Source organism: Jaculus jaculus, chromosome 3, assembly GCF_020740685.1.
Source record: "Jaculus jaculus isolate mJacJac1 chromosome 3, mJacJac1.mat.Y.cur, whole genome shotgun sequence".
NCBI classification, from domain to species: Eukaryota; Metazoa; Chordata; class Mammalia; order Rodentia; family Dipodidae; genus Jaculus; species Jaculus jaculus.
The window spans coordinates 105,415,105-105,438,956 of record NC_059104.1 but is presented as its reverse complement, the minus strand read 5'-3'; the positions used below and the strand labels follow the sequence as shown (position 1 = coordinate 105,438,956).

Below are 23,852 nucleotides of genomic sequence, written 5' to 3'. Positions count from 1 at the left end.
AAAAAACTGGCTACTGAGCTTAAAGTCAACCCAACTGTTGTTCCATTTAAAATATGGTTGTATACCAATAAACCATCATAAACTGTAAATACATTGAATACACACAACCTAGCAGTCAGCATGTAACAGTACACCACAGTTATCAGTTTGTAATAGTTGTGATTACATGACTGACTGGGAGTGACAGCATGATTGCTAGAGTGGAAAAAGATCAAAATTCAAAATGCAAACTACAGGTTTTACTGAATATGAAATTCTTTTTCCACTGAAACCATTTTGAAATCAACAGATCATTAAGTTGAATCAGTGTAAGTTGGAAACCAGCTAAAATATTATTTTTATGCTTCTATCATGACCAACTATGTCACTAAATTTGCATGTGTGTGTGTGTGTCCCACACATGCACACACAGACCAGAAGACAAGTTCAAGTATCTTTTTCTCCAGTCCATATGTGTTTTGTTTTCCTTAAACAGGGTCTTTCATTGGCCTGGGAGCTCACCAACTAAGATAGACTAACTGGTCAGGGATGCCCAGGAATCCACAGGGCTGAAATTACAACTGTGTGCCACCATACACAGTTTCTTTTACATGGGCTTTGGGAATCAAACTTGGGACCTCATACTTGTCAGGTAAACACTTAACAAACTGAACTAACTCCCTACCCCCACTTCACTGCATTTTTAAAATGTTTTGCATAGTTTGCATTCACTGAGTTTATAGGTAAGCCATCTAGAAATAATGATCTGGATGTTTGTTAATTCTATTGCTTTCTTCAGCTTTTACTGAACTATCAAAAACACTGAAGGCTGAGCTGGGCATGGTGGCACACGCCTTTAATCCTAGCACTCAGGAGGCAGAGATAGGAGGATTTCTGTGAGTTCAAGGCTACCCTGAGACTCCATAGTGAATTCCAGGTCAGTCTGGGCTAGAGTGAGACCCTACCTTGAAAAACAAAACAAAACAAAACAAAATCACTGAAGGCAAGCATTATCAATAGTGATAATATGTCAGATAGGTCTCATGTTGAAGTAGAATTTTGCTAGTGCTTCAGCCTTGAAAACAAGATCAGCTATTGTCTTTAGAAAGATACTCTTTGTTAGTGAAAGAAATAACTAGAACATGTCATTCTTACTTTTTAAACATTAGAGCAAGAATGAGTATTTTATAAAATCACTATAAAGACATTTTCACATATGAACTGTTTAACTATTTAAGTACTTTAGTCATTGTATAATTTGTTTATTTTGTAAATTCAATCTATACACTTAAGCTTTACCTAAGGTATAAAAGTCCTTGTCAGCACAGATTTTTTGTTAATTTTTTTTGTTCATTTTTATTTAGTTAGTTGAGAGCAACAGAGAGAGAAAGAGGCAGATAAAGAGAGAGAATGGGCATGCCAGGGCCTCCAGGCACTACAAACGAACTCCAGATGCATGTGCCCCCTTGTGCATCTGGCTAACGTGGGTCCTAGGGAATCAAGCCTTGAACTGGAGTCCTTAGGCTTCACAGGCAAGCACTTAACCACTAAGCCATCTCTCCAGCCCTCAGCACAGATTTTTAAAGTTCATATAAAATTGAATGAACAATAAACTATTAATCATTATACTGGTATACATCTTTTCAGGATAGGACAGTGAATCTTCAACTTTTTTACATTTTTATTTATCATTATTATGATTACTATTAATTAAAAAATTGTAATCATAATAATAACAGAGGTTGGGATGATAGCTTAGTCAGGAAAGTGCTTGTCTTCTTAGGAGGACACAAACCTAATTCCCAGAACCTAAATAAAAAAGCCGTCCATGGGGATGCATGTTTGTGATCACAGTGCTGGAGTTCCTTTGCCTCAAGTCCAGCCTAATAAATGAGCACCAGACCAGATAAGCACCCCTTCTCATTTGGAGGTGATACTGGAGTTACTTCCCAGTCTTCTATCTTCTTGCAGAATGGTCGTTTAAATGCAAAATTCCCTCCATCACCTACAGTGTTTGTGATTAAGCTTCCTACTACTTCCCCAGCTGGAAGAACTTTGGGGGTGGTGCACTGCTGGAACTGCAGTGTTGCAGACTTGAGGGCTGGTTAGTCTAGCCTACTGGGCATTCGGAGTTAACTTGCTTCTCTTTCTCTCTCTCTTCCTCCCTCCCTCTCCCCCTCCCTTCTCCTTGCAGTTGTATGAAGATGTGAGCTCTGCCTTGATGAACCTTCTCCTCAAGACTGTAAGCATGAAATAAACCCTTTCTTCCCATAAGCTACTTCTGATTGAGTGTTTTCTCCCAGCAACAAGAACATAACTGTGACATGCAGTGTACTCAATAAATTATTATTCTTTTCTAGTCAAAAGAAAAGTCCCCACCACAAAAAAAAGGTGAACAGTGCCTGAGGAATAATACCCAAAGTTGGCCTATGGACTTAAGCACATGTGACCATACATGCATAATAATCATTATAATAGCTAAAATATGTAGCATTTGTAAGCATTTAGGAAAGAATGAGGTAACCATTTCGAAGATACATATTTGTTCACTGGGAATAACACATGCCAAGTTCACATATATGTACCTATGCATATGTATATGCACATATATGCATACATATTATATGTATATATAATTTTTGGTAGTACTTGGCATTGAATCTAAGCCCATGTACATACTAGACAGGTTGTCCACTACTGAGCTACATTCTCAGTTATCTTTTCACATTGTGAGATAGTTCTCACTAAGCTTTACAGACAGAACTTGAACTCACTCTAGCTCAAGCTGGTCTTTCATTTGTAATACCCTGTCTCAGTCTCCTGAATATCTTGGATTACAGGTCTAAACCACTGGGGCTGATTTTTATTGTTTGACTAAGTTATCAAATGAGGGGAGTTCAGTAGATACAGAGAACCTCAGCTTCATGAGTTCATTTATTTTGGTAAAGCCTCTCATGATGCTCTTTGAGATAAGGTGATAAAATGTGAGTGGTAAGCATAGATTTCCAGTGACTGAAAACGATTCTGAATAGTGGTCCTGTGTTCCATGTATATCTCCAAGCTATAGAGATGTACATGCCAAACTTCACAGTGTCATAAAGTTGGGAAAGAAAAGTCAAATGATCAAAAAATATCAAATGTTAAATAGCTTAAAATATAATTGTAATTCTAATAATCTAAGTGGAAATAAGAGGATAAGTGATCTCTTACATCAATACATTTGTCACATAAGTGATAACATCTTAAAATAGGAGAAATGGCTGGTGAAGTATAAGTCAGCAGACCAGTTTCCCAGGGGTGTCCTTGGAATCAGTACCTGCAGATGACAGGGTAGGAATCAGGGATTGGTAAAGGGAAGGGCTGGGCCAGGATGTAAGTTCAGCAGGCTGCCTTGACCAAACTCACAGTAATACTTAAAATGTCTCTTCACAACTGTCCCAGATGGACCAAGATGGCAGGGCCTTTATACTTACACATTAATCATTCACTGGATGTAGACCCCCCAGGGAAATAAAGGGACATGACCTTGGGTGAGGAGGATCTCTGCAGCTGAGCAATCTCTGAAGGGTTGACAGCTGAGTCCTATCAGCAGACAGCATTGCCAGCAGCTGGATCAACAAATCCTTCAGTGCGGGGGTTTCTGGGCCATGCATCACAGTGTCTTCCACAGTGGGAAATCCCAGTGTCTGCTCCAAACCCACATAAATGCTTGGAGAATATATTTGTAAGATGTTTTTAATACATAGTTAAGCAAGGAATGATGCCAAAAGTGAAGAGAGAGCCGACAGGCAAAGCAGGAGATGGAGGTGGATGCTTTAGGAGAATGTTAAGTTCACTAAAGCCGTGGCTCCCAGCCATCTACTAAAACCAAAAACTACTCAGGTCACTTGTGGGTACATGGCTCCAGCAAGAACCTGAAAACTGAGAAATTAACATAGAATTTATCTGCAAGTGGCTCTATGTATAGAAGCCCAGCAGTGAATGAAATGCACCTTGGAAATAGAGATTCTGCAGAAGAGCTCACATTAGCACTAAGGAGGACACAGACACCCTGGAACAGGCTTGTAACTGTCTAAAATATTATGAGAAATAAAAGAAGGAAACATCTCCAAAAGCAAACATATTGAGAAAAATCTCCTGGTTTATGATTCTAGGAATTGAAAGTACAGGCACTGAAAGTTTTTAAGTGTACTAAATCAGAAAAATGATCATAGAGCTTGTGTGTATACAGCCAGAAAGATAGACTAATGGATGGATGCATCTATTGTGTTCAAAGTATCTTATGACCTGATGAAAACCATTTTATTCTAATTGTATATGTATTGAATACCTACAGTGTATTACAGGTATTTTACTCAATATTTAAAATATAGTAATGACCAAGAAAAAGTAATATTTACTCAGAATGTAGTTCATATTTTTCTAATCTGTAACACCTACAAAATTAAACAAATACATTAAGTGATAAAAAAGAGCTATCTGATAACCTAATCTTATACTATGGCTAAATATGAAAAATTCTGTCCTATTCTACATTTTATTGGATAGCCATATTGAGAATAATATATTCCTTTGTAGACACCACAGTTTAAAGTCTGAGTTTTGACTATTTTTAAAAACACCAATTCAGAAAACACTGATGTGGAATATACTGAAATATATACACAGCTTAATAAATATCCTATGTGTACTCCATCTAGGGGAGAAAAATAAGTTGATACAAAATCTCTGAGCACTTTCTAACCTTATAGTTAACTCCAGACTTCTGTATACAAGTCACAGCTACAGAGCTGGACTGTAGCTTCCAGCTTTTCCCTTAGTTCAAGAGTTCTAACCAATAGGATGGGACAAGTGCTACGTGCCACTTCCAAGACTTTAGGAGCCTTACCCAGGTGTGCCCTGTCCATCTGCAGACTTGGTGCAAAGCAGAGTCACTTTTGCCAGTGATCATGGTGGTAAGACACCCATAGGCAAGAGGGAGTCTCAGTCCCTAAGAAACTGTATGAATGGGAGATTCCATCCAAGAGGTATAGTACTCAAGACTCTACATCACTAAGAAATGTACCTTTTCCTGTTAGAGCAGTTACAAATTTTTCTTGGTCACTTTCTTTTTGACCTCAGACATATAAAATGTCCACATCATAACAAGACTTAAGGGCACATGCCAGTGCTTGAATACCCATTTCTCACATTTATGGACCACAAAAGGTTTTTAAAACGATTTCCCTTATTTGTAAGCAGAGAAAGTCAGAGAGAGAGAGAGAAAGAGAGAATGGGCATGCCAGGGCCTCCAGCCACTGCAAATGAATTCCAGATGCCTGCATCACCTTGTGCATCTGGCTTTATATGGGTACTGGGGAGCTGAACCCAGGTCATTAGACTTTCCAGGCAAGTGCCTTAACTCCCCAGCCCACACAAAAGGATTTTTAATTAAGGACAGATAACATTGCCTTACCTAATATAGTATTTTAAAATAGAATTTCTAATCCAGTTATCACTCCCAATTCCTGCCAGATTCATGCTAATGCAATCCTATTACCCATAATTGTATTATCCTTAGGAAAGCATGTTATAAAGAAAGATTTTAAAAATATTTTTACCTATTTATTTGAGAGGTAGAAATGCACAGAAATTCAGACAGAAAGAGAGAAAGAGCACACCAGGACCTGCTGCTGCTTCAAATGAACTCTAGACACATGTGCCACTTTGTACATCTGTATTTACATGGGTGCTGGGGAATCAAACCCTGGTCTTCAGGCTTTGCAAACTGCCTTTAACCACTGTGCAATCTCTCCAGCCCCAAATAACTTTTATTGACAATTTTATACATGCTTATCATGTATTTTCATCATCATGTCCCTCCCTCCTCTACTAAACTTAGAAAGGCCTTTTTTTGTAATAGAAGGTTTTGTCACTACCTTGAAATCGTTTGCTGTAGTTCTTTGTATACCATCTTGTAACTGCCAACTTTTTTCAATGGAAGACCCTTTCTTGCTTGTTTTTCTCCACCATAAATTATGCTAGGGGTTTGTACCTCAACCAAACTAAGAGACTTGAAGTATCTCTCTCATGTTCACATGTTCATGTTTATGTCCTCAACAGCTATCATAATGGTTGTTATACAACAGGTAATTATTTATTGCGTTAATAAATAATAGAGCAGAGTTGTAACTGTGAGACTACACTTCTGGTCTCTTTGCTCTTTGCATTGTAATAAAAAAGACAGGTACAGTAATATGTATACATATGTGTGTGTGTGTGTGTGTGTGTGTGTGTGATGATTTTTATTAATATTCGTAGATATAGTTACAAACACAAAACATATCAGTCTACATTTTATATATATATAGAGAGAGAGAGAGAAAGAAAGAAACAGTTTGGCTACAAATTATTTCTGTGTAAACTAACAGCTTGCTTATTGTTCTCATAATATCAAACCTGAATTTTGAAAATATACACAGGGTTCCCCTGAACAAATATTCTCTCACGAAATTAGTAAATGAGTAATACTAATAAGATTACTCTGAGAATCACACATGACAGAAAATCACAGTGCTCAGGAAAAAAATAATAATAATCAAGCAAGCCTTTCAGGAAATCTTTATCTTTTGCCACCAAACAAAACACATCTGCCTAGCTCAAGGCCAAAATACAGTACTGATCTTTATGGGTATAAGTAAAAATTTAGACAATGCTCAAGGGCAATGCATTCTTACCTTTCCCTGGGATTTGCACTGGCATCAGAAATAATAGGAAGGGAGGAAATATATGGTCTTTCTTATTTCCAGAAAAATAAAAGAAAAAGCTAAGTAGAAAACATCTAGCTACAGAGATAGAGAGATGCCATAGTGGATAATATGCTTGCACACAAGCATGAATACCTTGACTAGATCTCAAGTTCCTATATAAAAGGCCGAGTGTGGTGGTGCATGCCTATAACCTCAACACTGGGGAGGTGTTGGGCTCACTGGAGATTCCCTGGAGCTTGCTAGCCAGCTGGTCTAGCACTTGGTGAGCTACCCCATATCAGAGATGAAGCTGTAAAGGGATTGAGGAAAACTTCCTGATGTTGACCTCTGTCCTCCACTTGTATGTGCACACATGTGCATGTGTAGCCACACACACATATGCCTATACACATGTTAACAAGCATACACACACACACACACACACACACACACACACACACACACAATCTGGCTACTGAGGACCTTAATGAGACCCTCATGCCTCATATGCCTCTTCACTTGCATAGCACACTTGCTATACTCTGCCTCATCTGCCTTACCTAAGACCTTTTCATGTTGCTTTTTGCAAGGTTGATCTTTTGGTCACACATTTGGTCTCGGGGAATTGGCACAATAGGAGGCATTACTGTTTAAGTGCTTGCCGGGTAATTTTCCTAAAAGAGTCATTATAGTTATGATGAAGTCTCTCCTTCTTATTATATGTACATTTGGAAAAGCAGAGCACAAAAGTCATTAATGATCACATATTGTCTTTTCTGACTAGAGAGTGTATTCTATGAAATAGGAATTGTGTCCTACTTACTTGCAAAAATATCCCTAGCACACATGATTAATGATGATGGCTACCTCTCATGCAATCCTTCAAGAACATTTCAACCAATGATGTCACCATACCACAAGGAGTCCTGGACATTTTCCTGATAATTTTTGTATGCCAACAACTTGTCAGCTGGCTTCCCACAAAGTACTTGTTTGCTAACTGCTATATCAGAGTACCAAACTTAACAACTTAAAAGACCTGCTTACTAGCTCATAGCTCCCTAGGCTAGAAGGCAGGCAGGCTCAGGGTCTTGTCTCTGAATATCACAGTGTCAGCCAGGCTGGTCTCTAGGAAGAATACATTTCCAGGATTATTCAGGCCATTGGCAGAATTCACTTCCATGTAATATTAGGACAAAGGTCCTCAAATATTTGCTTGGTATTGACCAGAGTCACACTCAACTTCTGAAGCCATTCACATCTCATTGCTGGTAACTGCTTTCAATTTAAAACCCTCGAGGATGAGTTCTCCTACTGGAGTCTATTTGTTCTCCCTCCTACCTCATGAATTCTATCCTCTGACGCTGCCTTTAAGAACCCATGTGGTTACATAGAGACTATCTGCATGACTCAATGGTATTGTTCTTTTAAAGTTCAGCTAATTGGTAGCCTGAATTCCAATCCCAGCACACCTGAATTTAGGCTTTGCCCTTAGCACTGTGACCTTTGGCCAGTTGCCTAGGAAACTATCAGCCAGCAGGCTTCACACAGTCCTGTGACCCTCTGTAGATCACCTGCCTGCCTACTTACTGGAAAGAACTTCCTTAGGCTAGATTAGCAGCATTTAAACCCACCAATCCCCTTAAGACCCTCCCCCCACTCTCAGATCCTTATAAAACCATTTCCCTAACAATAAACTAAGGGAGCTATTCAACTATCTCCCAGGAGTGATTATCTCCTCACTACCCTGGGTGTCTTCAGGGTCTGCAGCTGGCCCTGGAGGACACAGGAACCCACAGGAGGTTGGCTCAGTGGGTGAAGTGCTCACTATTCAAACCGAAGTACCCCAGCTTGAGTCCTGTTCCCAGACTCCACAGTAAACGTTGGAAACTGGAAAACCCAGGCAGCCATGGCAGGCTTCAATAATCCCCATATGCTGATGGCAGCAATATGGGGGGCAGAGTTAGGAGAATTTCCTGAAAGCTCCTGATGAGCTGCCGCAAAGACTTTCAGAGCAAGAATCCAGAGCCAGAAACCCTGCCTCAAATGAGGTGACAAGGCAGGTGACTGAGCTGAAAATTGTCCTCTGATTTACACACATATGTTGTGCATACATGGGGATGCACGTGCACTCATGAACACACATACATAAATTTAAAAAAATACAAGAATACAAGGGGAATAAAAAAGGAAGCACAGGAAAACTGGGAAAGTTTTGCATACAGTGAAAACAATGTAAAGTCACTGTTGCAGTCAGGCTCACATTGCTGACAGAAATCACCTGACCAAGAACAGCTTTTGGGGAAAGAAAAAAGGTTTACTTTGGCTTACAGACTTGAGGGGAAGTTCCACAATGGCAGAGAAAACGATGGCATGAACAGATGGTGGGCATCACACCCTGTCCAACATAAGGTGGACACCAGGAACAGGACAGTGTGCCAAAGACTAGCATAGGGAAACTGGCTATAACATCCATAAGCCCTCCCCCAACAATACACTGCCTGCAGGAGGCTTCAAATTCCAATTGCCATCAGCTGGGAACCCTAGCATCCAGAACACCTAAGTTTATGGGAGACACCTGAATCAAACCACCACATTCTGCCCTGACCCCCATAAACTGATATCCATACAAGATTTAAAATGCAATACTTTCAGTCCAACTTTAAAATTCCCCATGGTTTTTATCAATCCCAATGATGTTCAGACATCCCTACAATCCAAGGTCTTTTAACTGAGCCATAATACCAAAAAAATCCTCCCAAAACCCATAATGGCACAGAATAAATATTCACACTGCAAAAGATGTCATTGGACATAGCAAATAAATATTCAACCAATAAAGGATTTAAAACAACCAAGGCAGACATCAAACTCTGTAGCTTCAAGTCCAACAACTCTAGTCAGTGACAAATCTCCAAGTCCAATGATTCTAACCAGAACCAAGAGTCTGGAGTTCAAATTCTGCCCCTCCAGATAGGCTACTCACAGTCCTGGAAAACTTCATCAGGCCAGCAGTTTTCCTTAGCTGCCATCTTATGGTCCTGGCATCTGCACTGGGTCCCCACTGCAACCCATGGTTCATCCTCACAGCTCCATTAGGTCTCCATGCAGGCATCCAGCAAACCTGCTTCACACTACCCGTGGCCATTTCTGAAACACAAGACCACGTTGCAAACTCAGTGACCTTCTCTTTCCTGCATTTCTTATACTCCACAATACCATGTAGGGTGCCAATTTGTTAATCCAGGGGGCAATAAAACAGACTTTGAAGAACAGGACACTCCTTGAGCACTCAGGCCCCTTCAAAAGAGTCTACATTTAGCCAGGCATGGTGGCATATGCCTTTATCCCAGCACTTGGGAGGCAGAGGTAAGAGGATCACTGTGAGTTCAAGGTCATCCTGAGACTACAGAGTGAATTCCAGGTTAGCCTGAGCTAGAGTGAGACCCTACCTCAAAAAAAAAAAAAAAAAAAAAAAGAGTCTACATTCTTCCTGTTACCCCAATGCAGGTCAGCTGGCCCAGTCTCAAAGGTTGTAAAACAATTGCAGCTGAACAGGAAGAAGTTTGGGTCTAAAGTTTTCTTTATGTGCCATAACCTCTTCTCTCACCAGTCTATTTCTACACAGTGCAACCAGCACAAATTCTCAGAATCCAGTCTAATCCAGGCAGAGCTTTCTCACCCTCATAAGCCAAACCTCACAGTCCATAGTTCTTACTGTATTCAGGTCTTTCAAGTCTGACCAGAATAGTCCATCAAGCTGTATTTATAACATTTCAAGGCATCTCTTAGGCTAAGGAATCAAATTCTTCCCCATTCCTTTTGAAAATCAGCTCCAAGAGGCCAAAGCCACATAGTCAGGTGTCTAGCAGCAAATGACACCACTCCTCAGTACCAACATTACTGTTGTAGCCAAGTTTGCATTGCTGGCAGAAATCATCTGACCAAGGGCAGCTTTGGGGAAAAAAAATGGGTTTATTTTGGCTTACAGTCTCAAGGGGAAGCTCCATGATGGCAGGAGAAAACAATGGCATGAGCAGAGTGTGGACATCACTCCTTGGCCAACATAAGAGGAATGAGTGTGCCTAACACTGGCAAGGGGAAACTGGCTATAACACCCAAAAGCCCACCCCCACCAATACACTGCCTCCCGCAGGCATTAATTTTTAAATCTCCATCAGCTGGGAACTTAGCATTCAGAACATCTAAGTTTATGGGGAAACCAGAATCAAACGACCACAGTCACTCTAGCTGAAACAGAAAATCACTGGCCCCACGCCTAGAAAATAGGAGGATGATGATAATAAAGACAGACTATCAGCAGCTGAACACTCAACCCCGCTGACCTACACCCAGCATTGAAGACCACGACAAGTGGCCACAAGGCCAGTCAAAATCTGCCTCTCATTTCAACGGCCTTGCTTTCCAGCATGGCTCCTTTGCTTCCTTGAGGCTTGGTTTTCTTTATGTGTAACGGTCTACAACTTTTGGTTATTTGCAAGACATCAGCATTGATTCCTAGACTAAAGCCATGTCCACTCTAGCCCTCTGCCTTTGCTATTCATGTACAACATTTGCCTGTGCCCTTGTCATTCATGGATCATTCACCATCTCCTTCTCGGATGCTTTTCCTTTCCACCAGATTAAACATCTCTTCATCCCCAGTTCCAAAACTGTTCACCACATCAACCCATCTTACTTTGTTCTAGCACTTGTCCTCTAGTGATCATGTATATAAAAGTCTGATATTAACCAGCTGTGCAATAAGTTTTTAATGAAAAAACAGTTTGGAGTGGGAGAGATGGCTTAGCCATTAATGCACTTGCCTGTGAAACCTAAGGACCCATGTTCAACTTTTTCAGATTTCACCCAAGCCAGGTACACAAACATGAGGCAATTTCAAGGTCACACATGCCCACTAGGTGGCACAACCCTCTGGAGTTTGCAGTGTTTGAGGTCCTGGTGTGCCAATTCTCTCTCTCTCCCTCCCTCTCTCTCTCTCTCTCTCTCTCTCTCTCTCTCTCTCTCTCTCTCAGTAATTTAAAAAATAGGTTGGACACTGTACTGGGTGTTACAGAAATAATGTTATACAACAAATCACTCTAAACCCTGATGTCTTAAAAAGCATTTCTTTCTTGTCTCTGGATCTAAGGTTTAATCTTGGGTGAGCTCAGTGGGGCTTGGCTCCAGGCCTGCATTATGCTTAGTCCAACACCATGTGTTTCCTCATGGTCTTAGACTTGAGGCTACTGGCTGCATATTCTTCTCATAATAGACACCCCAAATCAAGAAGGCAGTGGAAGTAGGCCATGTTTCTTGAGGGCTAAGCAGGGACTAGCATGCTGTTACTTGGGTGTACATTATAGTGATCAAAGTAAATCACTAGCTGACACTAACTTCAATGGGGTGAGTAGGAAAGTATATTGTGGCCTCTATTACTTATGATTATGACACTAAACTAAAAATATACATATGAAGAAGATAAATGTTGATATTATTATTGCAGCTGATTAAACATGGTTTTTTACAGGCTATTTAAACTATAAAAATTATATGATGGAGATATTGCTTGTCTAGTTACACAAAGCTCTGAGCTGAATCCCTAGTACCACAAAGAAAAACTGGAATTTAATCTTGTTCAACCTCTTCACTTTGCACATGAGAAAACAAATATAAACAAAGAAATAAGAATGAAAACTCTCCAGTATTATATGGCAAATGGAGTGGACATGTTAAATTAAAATTGGGACTCAAGATCACTGAGAAATAAAGCTGTAGCTGAACTGGAAGATTGGAAGACTCCTCCAAGTTGACTAGCTGTTAGGATGCTGGTATAATTTATGCAGTGTAGAAAAGTCATCAAGAGTCTTAACCAGCTATATAGTTGGTCAGCCAGGCCAAATGTACCTACTGGTGCAATTGTGGCATGTCTGTTATGGGAGAAACCAACTGTTCTCTGATTAGAATTGAGGTTCGCTCTACATGAGGGAAGTCCTTCTGGGTACTGAAAACCTAAACAAAAGCTATGGCTGGGGAGATCATAAATCCTAGGAAATAAACTACTATTGATATCTGGCTAAATGGACATTTTATGCCCACCAAATGGCCCTCTTACGTTTTCTTTACCTATGTTTATGCCCATATGTTAATGCTCCTCTCCCTTTTGGCTAAAGAAAAAAACAAAGAGGAGAAGTAAACTCTGAAGAATGCAGAGGATGAGATCAGTGTGTCGGTGGGAGGTACACCTTGTAAAAGAGGGGAAGAAAGAGTGGGTAGGTATGTAGCCATGCTATGTTGTAAGGAAGGAAAAAATGGAATGAGAAGTTCATATCTATGGAATAGAATGCAACACTTGACTTACTCTAAAATATCATGCCCAGCAATAGTTCACATTCAGGATTAACATGATGAGTGATGTATTCCCAGACCACAGAACTCCAGGACAGACAGCTGCCTTGTTCTCATAGCATGGAAGAAAGGTTTATTGTCTGTGCAATCACCAAACTCTACCAAGTATGAAGTCAATGGGTATTATTGTTATTCTACCAGGATGATCTCAGTTTTCTCAGTGACATAAGGAAAGTCTTTTGTTTAAAGTGTAGGCACCAAGGTTTGTATTGGTGGCTTGAGACAATTGACAAAAGTATTAAATAATATCTAAGAGGACTGAGGAAAATATGACCAATAACACTGAAGACCTGTTCAAACACAGAGCTGGCAACCCTGAGATTGGGCTATTGGAAGCAGCTTCCAACCACATGGCTAAAGGATCTCTTCAAGCACACTTCCATTCAGCCATGCTTATTGTGGACCATGAAAAACAGGTGGACCTCCTAGTTCTAGGAAGATTAAGACTAATTAGTACATGCCCCAAATGAGTTAATGACTAAAGAAAGTAATCTGTTGCAATTCAGTACTTAAAGCTAAACTGAGACATGGATCCATGCAAATGTAACCTTTCCATCTCATCTGCCTGTATCAAATGTCACTGTCATTTATTTTTCTAATAAATTGCAGCCATATACAGTGTTTAAATGCAAAGTTTAATATAGTCAATAAAATGTGGGCATCAAGCAGCAGAATGTAAATTCTACTTCTATCCTTTACTATCTCATTAAGAGATAAATGTCATCTACACTGAGATAATAGTCTCTCAGGAAAACACTAAGAATTGCAGCTTTACTGTTTCCAAAAGATCACTGATGGCCACTATCTTTTAGAATTATGACATCAATATAAGCCTCTATCATTGCTGCTCATTAAATACCAAAAGGTCAATACTGCATGATGATGCAACTATATAGAGCTTGGCTCCTGTTAAAGCATGTCATTTACAGATTATAAAAAAGGTAGGAAAATTGAAATCAATTATTTTTTCAGAAAATATTAAATAAATTAATGTCACAACAGGAATGAATTCCCAGTGTTCTGATTACCAGTCCAGAGACATTCCATTGCACCAGACTGTTTCCTTAACTGTGCTTAGTCATATTATCAGCAGGGTCCTGGTTTTAATGCTAAGTGCTTCTGGACAAAGAGAGGGCAATAATAACATGGGAGAGATAGTTGTGTATGATATTATTGTGTTCTTCATATAACCAGCACAGGCTTCAGAGTAGAGGAGACTAATAGGCCAATCAAATTGCAGACACTTTCAGGGGCCAACAGAGCCAGGGTGCCTGTCAGCCAATGATATTTCTGGCAAGTGGAATTATACCATCTGAAAAGCTACATGAATAGGAACATTGCAAGTAAGTAGAAAGTATAGTTTCCTTATTGGAGGTGGGGGGGTCACTTTATGAAGTAAATGAGTGCAGAGTCAATCAGTGAGACAAAAAGAATATTAGTATTCCTATCCTTCTCCACAGTTCAGGATTTGAACCAAGAAAGGGATGGTAATGGACTATTTAACAATCTCATTCCTACTCTACAAAACTCTGTAACTCATGGTTTTGGAAGAGCACGTGAAGAGTCAGGAAAGCCTCCCATTTGGAACCTAGTGGAGAAGTGGAGATCCCCTAGAGTAGTTTAGAAAGAGACTGAAATGAAGCAATATTTGTGAAGAATTTGTATTTGTGGAGAAAAGAAGTTTGATGAGAAAATGCCAGTGTCCTTAAGTAGAAAGGAGGACTTTAAGGGAACAGAGTACTGGGAGGCACAAACCCCAAGAAAGGCTGAGGAACAAGATTGGCACACAGCTTCTTTGCAGGTGAGTTTGAGGAAAGCAGAAACAACCTGGGCACCCAGAGAGGCACAGTGAACTGTTCTAGAGAACCTAAGAGTACCCTGGTGTGGGCCAAAGATGCACAATTAACTCCTTGACACATGAGTCATGGGAGGGACAGAGACAGTCTACAAACCTGAAAAGACACTTTCAGTAAGGATTGTGCAATAACCTGATGTGGTCACAGGTATCTAGAAGCAAATGATAATAAGATAATCAGAGATTAATCATGAGCAGTGCAGTAGAGACACAAACATCTCACAGATGTCACTGTTTATCAAAGATAAGCCTCAAGACATCATCTATACCCCAACCTCAGAACTCACACACCATTTCAATAGCATAGAATGGAGTCTCCAAACAGAATCTTTCTGTCCTAGCATCTCACATTTCTATTACAGCTTGACTTTGGGTCTGAGATGATGTGTCTGGAATGTGTTCTCCTAAATAGCAGAAATCCCTCTCTTAACTGTCTTCCAATGGCAAGGTGATAGAGATGAACAAGGAAGGATCATTCATAACTTGAATTCTACTGCAACATGAGTAAACCATCTCAGCCAACTGAATCTGCATTTACATCTACATAAATGCCAGTGTAAGTATGTTAAAATCACTTTATTATGCCAATAAAGAAAGAACAAGTCACTTTAAATGGCATAATTCGATACAGACATTGAAACCATCACTGAGTTTGATCTCTGAATTCAATTAAGCATTCAAATGCTCAGAGGATAAAGATGCTGCATAGAAGGCACTACACTATGTGCAGTAATAATTACGGAAATAAGAATGCTCCAATAAGTGAAACTGTGTTAAGTCTGCAATAGTTACTACTGAGATGAGGATACTGCAGTGAGAGGCCCTATGCTGTATGCAGTAGTGACTACTGAGAAGAAGATGCTACAATGAGAGGTCCAGTGCTGTCTGCAGTACTGACTACTGAGATGAGGCCGCTGCAGTGAGAAGCCCTGTGCAGTCTGCATTAGTGACTACTGAGATAAAGATACTGCAGTGAGAGGCCCTGTGCTGTCTGCAGAAGTGACTACTGAGATAAAGATACTGCAGTGAGGGGCCCTGTGCTGTCTGCAGTAGTGACTACTGAGATAAAGATACTGCAGTGAGGGGCCCTGTGCTGTCTGCAGAAGTGACTACTGAGATGAAGATGCTACAGTGAGACCCTGTGCTGTCTGCAGTAGTGAGTACTGAGATGAAGATGCTGCAGGGAGAGGTCATGAGCTGTCTGCAGTAGTGACTACGGAGATGAAGATGCTGCAGGGAGAGGCACTGTGCAGTCTGCAGAAGTGACTACTGAGATGAAGATGCTGCAGCGAGAGGTTCTGTGCTATCTGCAGTAGTGACTACTGAGATGAAGATGCTGCAGTGAGACCCTGTGCTGTCTGCAGTAGTGAGTACTGAGATGAAGATGCTGCAGTGAGAGGCCCTGTGCAGTCTTCAGTAGTGAATATTGAGATGAAGATGCTGCAGCGAGAGGTTCTGTGCTATCTGCAGTAGTGACTACTGAGATGAAGATGCTGCCGTGAGAGGCCCTGTGCTGTCTGTAGTAGTGACTACTGAGATGAAGATGCTGCCGTGAGAGGCCCTGTGCTGTCTGCAGTAGTGACTACTGAGATAAAGATACTGCAGTGAGAGGCCCTGTGCTGTCTGCAGAAGTGACTACTGAGATGAAGATGCTGCAGTGAGGCCCTGTGCTGTCTGTAGTAGTGACTACTGAGATGAAGATGCTGCCGTGAGAGGCCCTGTGGCATCTACAATGGTGACTACTGAATTGAGGATGCTGCAGTGAGAGGCACTTTCTGTGTGCAGTAGTGACTACTGAGATGAAGATGCTGCAGTGAGAGGCATTGTGGAGTCTACTGTAGTGACTACTGAATTGAGATGCTGCCGTGAGAGGCACTGTACTTTCTTCAGCAGTCACTATTAAGATACATGTGCTTTTGCATATGAAGCATATTCTAATTTATTTACCTCTTTTAATAGGTATCATTTTGGCCACTTACTGTTTGTCTGTCATTTTCATATATATCCATTATAAATATGTACATATTTATGCATTACATTATTTAACTCTTTATGGACTTGTGTTTGTCTATATGTTTCTATACTTATTGGCAGCTCAGGTATTATTAAAAATAAAGAAACCTGGACGTATACCTAGATGTCTATTGACCAACCCAAGTTTACAGTTCTCCAAAGCCTACTTTCTTGACCTTATATAGGCCATTTTGCTAGCCTGATAAGATGGATACATTTTATTCCCAGGACAGAGCATCTCAACAAATGAGGTAAAGGGAAACTCTGGTCATTTGAGGATGCAGTCCATGCAGATGTATTTGTAACTCAGGAAGTAAAGGCAGGATGGCATTCTCTACTAACCATGTTAAGCAGTCTCCTCAGTCCCCAGGGCATGAAGTTTGATTTCTCTTTTTATCTGTTTTTATGTTCAAGGGAACATAAATGTCAAGAACCAAACATTCTCTCTGTATGGTTGAGTAATAAATAACTTTCATACCAGTTTGCACAGATGCTATAACTAAATTGAGTCCAAGAAAGATATAAACTATAGCAACACTATGGTGATGAATCTATTTTTAAAAGCAACTGCTAAATTAGAATGATTTGTCAAAGTTTAAAAAAAATAAAGAAAAAACTTCAGAGGAAATAATTTGGGAAAAATTCTAAGAAATTCAAAGGAGAGTCACAGCTAGAGTGAATGAGAAATCTATTCATATCTAGAAGGACTAAGAGGGGCTAGAGAGATGGCTTAGTGGTTAAGCACTTGCCTGTGAAGCCTAAGGACCCTGGTTCAAGGCTTGTTTCTCCAGGACCCATGTTAGCCAGATGCATAAAGGGACACACGCGTCTGGAGGTGGTTTGCAGTGGCTGAAAGCCCTAGCACACCGATTCTCTCTCTCTCTATCTATCTGCCTCTTTCTCTCATATAAATAAATAAAAATGAACAAAAAAAAGAAGGACTAAGAGAATAATTGCTCAGTTTAAAACAAAATTATGAATATTTTATGTTATAAAGTTTTCATACCTTGAAAGGTTTGAAATATTACTTAGAATCAAAGAAAACATTTCTGAAATAGTAATTTTATACATTAAATAGAATTATATATATGAAACCAATAATGTAGTCTAAATAATATAAAAAGTCATTTATCTGGGCTCAGTGATTTAAGGCTGTTACTTATAAAGACTGACAGACCAGGTTAGATTCCCCAGTTCACATATATAACCAGGTATATAAAGTAGCTCATATAGCCAAGTTACTTAAAAGTGCCAAGATACCCCCATGCTCCCATAGTTTCTCCTCCTCTTCTCTCTCTTTTTAAAATAAATGTGTTTTTAAAGTTTTTTTCTCTACATTTAGGGAAATGTATACACAAAATCAGTATAGGAATAGCTATGATAAATTGGTTAAGGTTAATTCATTTAGAAAAATTTTTATACCACTCCAATTCACCAACACCACTGTTAAGTAGTCATTTCAAAGTGACAATATAAAAATACCAGTAAGAACAAATGTTCAATGAAACATTGTTGCAATATATTACAAATAAAACCAAAACACAGAAAACTAAGCATCTATTCAACCATGCATCACTTGAGTACCTTCTTTATGTTACTGCATTCAGTGGTAATGATCTGGATATCCTCTTCATGATGAGGGTATGAGCTCAGTGGGTTTTAGTTACCTGTTAATCACCTAACAATAAAGAACCAAAGTATATTATAAACATCATGAACTAAGGGGATGGTTAATTGACTGTATTTACCAATTTATTTATTTTTTTCTGATTTATTTTCAAAGAGTCACTAAGATCTAAAGATCATTAAACAGAGGGGAGAGTACTTAAGATTTAAAATTCACATGTATGCTTGTGTACACAAACACACTTACAAATATCTACACTATAACTAAATGCGTAAAACTACACATACAAATGGTCAATGAGTAAAACACAAGGATAGCCTATATTTATGAAGGGTATGGCTTTCCTTAATTAAATTCTTCTATTATTCATGACTTTGCCTAAGACATATTAAATGAAGCTCTACATTAATAAACAAAATAAAGTCCTGGCCTTTATGGAGAATATATTCCAACAGAAGATACAAATGAATAGTATATTACACAAATACAACTCGCTATGAAACAGAGTCGAGGCATGAAGTAGGGTAGGGTGTGCTTTTAGAACAGTGGGAAAGGAAAGCCCCACAATGCAATGCCATCACACAGTGAAGTTAGAGGGAGTGGTCACAGGAAAAATGGCATGTGCCAAGGCCCTGAAGCTGAAATAAGGTACCACATAGATGTTTCAAAAATGTAGGGGAAATTCATGTAGCCATGCTAAGCATAAAGAGCATAAAGAGTACAAAGTTATGCCTATAATAAAACATTTGTCAGGAAAAGACACTAACATGTCTGCTTGAAATATCAAAAAGCATAAAATATACTGATGATGCATTGTATGAATGTCATTTAAGAGACCTCTTTATGACTCATTTGCAAAGTAGATTACTAATAACAATAGTAATTGTAGGTACTATACCACTGTTACAATGCATGTAAACAGAATAGTATGTCCACATGCCCATGTCCTAATCCCTGGATCTTGTCTGTTACTTCACCTCATAAAGGGGAAACAACCGCAGATGGAGTTAAGGTTGCTACCCATTACCTTAAAACATGGAAATTGGTAAAGTTTCTAGTCAGGTCCAGTATAATAACAAGGATTCTTAAAAATGAAAGAGTCAGAAATGACCTCAAAAGCAGAAACTGGGAAATATTGGTTTGGGGACTTGGGGAAGAACTAAGTGGATAAAATTAAGCATGAGGACATGAGTTCAAGATCACCCACACCCACATAAAATATCAGGCTAGTATCACATGTCTGTAATTCCAGCACTGAGAAGGCAGATTCAGGAAATACAGGAGGATCCCTGGCACTTGTTGGCTAGCTAGTATAGCTGAATCAGTGCACTTTAGGTTCAGAAAGTGAATTTGCCTCAATGAGTAAGGTGGAGGATAACCTAGCTACAACCAATGGCTTCTACATTCACCTGCACACATGTGCACAAGAACCCGCACATGTATGAATTAATTCACTCATATACTGTTGTGTTTTGAATGTGAAATAGTCCCATTAGTCTGTGTGTTTGAACACTTGGTCTCTAGTCAGGAACACTCTTTAAGAAGGTCCTGGTACCTTTAGAAGACAGAGCCTTGCTTGAGCAAGTGGGTGGCTGGGAATGGGCTTTCAGGTTTTATTGCCTGGTCCCATTTTTCTGTTGGCCTTCTGCGTCTCACTGCTGATGCAATGTGACCAGCCAACTTCCAGTTCTGCAGCTTGCTGTCCTTGCCACGATGCCTGGAGCCACGGAAACTGTGAGTTGAAATAAGCCTTTCTTCCATAAGCTGCTTCTTGTCACGTATTTGGTCACAGCAATGAGTACAGTAATAATGATGTAGAGTTGGAGTCCTGGGAGGGATTTGACCTCATAAAGATGCAGGAAACCTCTCAGGCCTGCAAACCCCAACTTTGTGCCCTTGTCCAACTTATCAAAGAATTGAAAACACAGACTTGGAGGAGAATAACTTATGAATTATGAGTTTTGTTTTAGGGAGAATTAGGATCCAGGGGGAAGGCAAGCAGGAAAGCCCAAACTAAAAGAAATTTCCACCCCAGGTTTGGAGGATCAAGGGGAGACCAAAAAGATCCTTCTCACATAAGGGCTAAGAGTACAGAAGGACCAAGAGGCTCATACAAATGGCTCAGGCCCATTCATATGAATCTAACATCTAATTAGAGTAAGCTTCACGGTCTGACCCAGGTGAGTAAGGGGAGGACCTGATTGTTTGGTGAGCTCAAAAGGCTGACTCAGGAAGGGCCAGCCAATATATATTTAAGCCTCAAGAAAAGTTACAGAAGAAGCAGGAAACTGTTGTTGAGGTGACGTTAGGTGGTTGTCGCCTGTGGCCATCTTAGATGAGAATGAACCAAACTAGTCTTGTCAGTGGCATCCATGCTTCTGTGGGACAGTCCCTAGCTAATTAGTTATCATAAAAAAAAAAGAAACAACAACAACAAAAATAAATAAATAAAGCTGGGCATGGTGGTGCATACCTTTAATCCCAGCACTCTAGAGGCAGAGGTAGTAGGATAGCTGTGAGTTCGAGGCCACCCTGAGACTACATAGTGAAGTTCCAGTCAGCCTGGACTAGAGTGATACCCTATCTTGAAAAACCAAAAAAAGGAAAACAGAAAAAGGATACTGTGCTCCTAATCCTTACCCACAACACATATATGAAAAAAAGAAAAAAAAAAAAACAAAACAAGAGTGTGACCATGAGCCAAGAGTTGTGAACCACCTCCAAAATGTGGAAAGGTTATGGAAACATTATTCTCCACCTAGACCTCCAGAAAATAAGATAAAAACAAGCAACATCCCTGTGGACTCCTTGAGTTTAATCCACTCCAACCATGTCAGGCCTCTGAACTTTGAAAACTAGTAATATAAATTTATTGTTATAGTACACTAAGTCTGTGATAATTTTCTGGGGTATTGACAATAACTAAATATAAGAAAATAAGTCAGTTTTATGAATAAAATATTCAGAATACTCCATACAGTATGATATTAACTGGGGTGGTATTTTCCCCACATCTTTCAACAAATAGTAATATGCATTTCACAAAATTTAACTTGAAAAATAAGGGTAGAGGGGCTAAGGATATTGTTTAGGGGTAGAGCATTTGTATAGCATATGCAAGGCCATGAGTTCAAGCACCAGCACCACAGACATAGAGAAAAAGCCCTAAAAATAAGAAAGGAGGAAGCTTTATTAGTGTAACTAATAAATGAAAAGGAAGACTTAATTGCAAGAGGACAAATTTGAAATGTAAAAGTAATAATGAAACACACAAACTGTCCCCTGAGCTAAAAAGGACATTTGTTTCTAAGTTCCATTCGTTAGTTGCTAACAAAATACTGACAAGCGGCTGGATCTGGAGTAGATTAAAAGAAGTTTCATTTTGGATGTGATTTACTGACTATGAGGAAAACCGCGAATCCATCTAGAATCCAGATGCGGGTCAGTAATCTAAGCCATGAAGTCCAGTAAGTTCCTTTACAGACAAGGATCATAAAAGCTTGGAATTTCACTCCTAGTAAAAGTCTCTAGGAATTTGTGAATTTCATTTTCATTCCAGCAGAAAAGTGACAAATCAAATTGTAGCAAGTCAATGGAAAGCACCCCTCCCTCCATTCTTGGCTCAGTCAGGTCTCTGGGGAACTCAAAAATTTCAATTGGATCCAAAACACTTAGCAAGAATCTCCCATATGTATGGCCAGGCCCTAGGTAAGTACCATTGAGCTTACAGACAGGACATAATCTGTAACTTTTAGAGTTGAAAAGAGTCCAGCTTTGTTTTTTAAAAATTTTGGAACCTTGTTGTTCATGCTCATTTTTTATACAAAAATATTTATTGAATGTCCTGCTGAATATATTCAGATATTTTTAAGTGTGCTACATGGATCCTTGAGTAATTCTTAGGACAGGAATGGAAAATTTTGTAGATTTTTCTACTTTACTACTTTGGAATTCCTTTTAGATACCTCATCATTTAGATGTTTGGCAAAAAAGTCTGGATACTTATAATTCTGCAACAATTATACAGAAAAATTATTATAAAGAGCAGATTTAAAGAGTTTGTTTTCTTTAATTTAATTTTTAATATTTTATTTATTTATTTATTTAAAAGAAAGAGAGAGAAAGAATGTGCATGTCAGGGCCTCTAGCCACTGCAAACAAACTACAGATGCATGCACCATCATGTGCATCTGGCTTTACATGGGTACTGAGTTATTGAACCCGGGTCCTTAGGCTGTGCAGGCAAGTGCCTTAAGTGCTGAGCGATCCCTCCAGCCCTCATTTTTGTTCTTATTAAAGCAATGCACAAAAAATAAATCTCTTTCCAACCTCTGCTTTCCCTATTCCCCCTGTTCAGAAACTGCTACTTCCCATGCTTTTGTCTGCTTCTTCTGACATCTTACATATTTCTAAATAACTTACTTATGTTGCTTATTTAGGCTTGTTAATTTATACTCTCTTTGATTCATGCTATACAAAATAAGAGTGTAATTCTCACAGTCAGACCCCATACTCCCACACAAACATACGTGGTCCTCCCTCTGTATTGTCAGAGGGCTAGTTCTTGCACCACCAAAGTACCAACCCTGCAGATGGTCAAGTCCCTTTGGTCAAGTGGCAACGTATTTGCACATAGCCTATGCACACCTTAGCCTATTAATCATTTCAGAATTACTTACAGTATAATAAATATTTATAATGCAGAGTAATTGATATACAAATAGTTGTTATACTGTGTTATTTAGGCAATGGGGACAGGATGAATTTTGGTACATTTTATTAAAGGCACAATTTTTCTTCCAAATATTTTCAGTCTCTAGTGATTTGAACTTCAGATCTAATACATGGTGACATGTAAATTCACCTTTTTTTAATCCCTCTAAAAGAGCTGCATTTCTGTGTTCAGTTCAATGTTTGTTCTTTAGAGATTCTATGACCACATAAAATCATGTATTACTTGATTCTATGACCACATAAAATTGTGCAGTATAGATCAATATAGTGAATTCATGTGTATATTCTTTCTTCTCTATTATTTTGCTTTATGGAATTAATAATTTCCTTATTTAACCCAATTGTTGGACTTTATAACTGTTACCTATGCCCAATTCTGATATAGCTGAATTCCAGCACAACAGGAAACACAAGAGTTTTGATTTTTATTGTTTGATTTCTATTTTTATTTTACTTGCTTTACAGATATTACTACTTCCGCCCTCTATCCTCCTGCTTTGAATTGGAA

At 39.3% G+C, this 23,852-nt stretch overlaps 1 pseudogene; it reads right to left on the bottom strand.

Annotated features, from left to right (window-relative positions):
• Positions 1 to 5,094: 5,094 nt before the first annotated feature.
• On the bottom strand, positions 5,095 to 5,190 carry LOC123459998 (annotated as a pseudogene).
• Between the last annotated feature and the right edge of the window lie 18,662 nt (positions 5,191 to 23,852).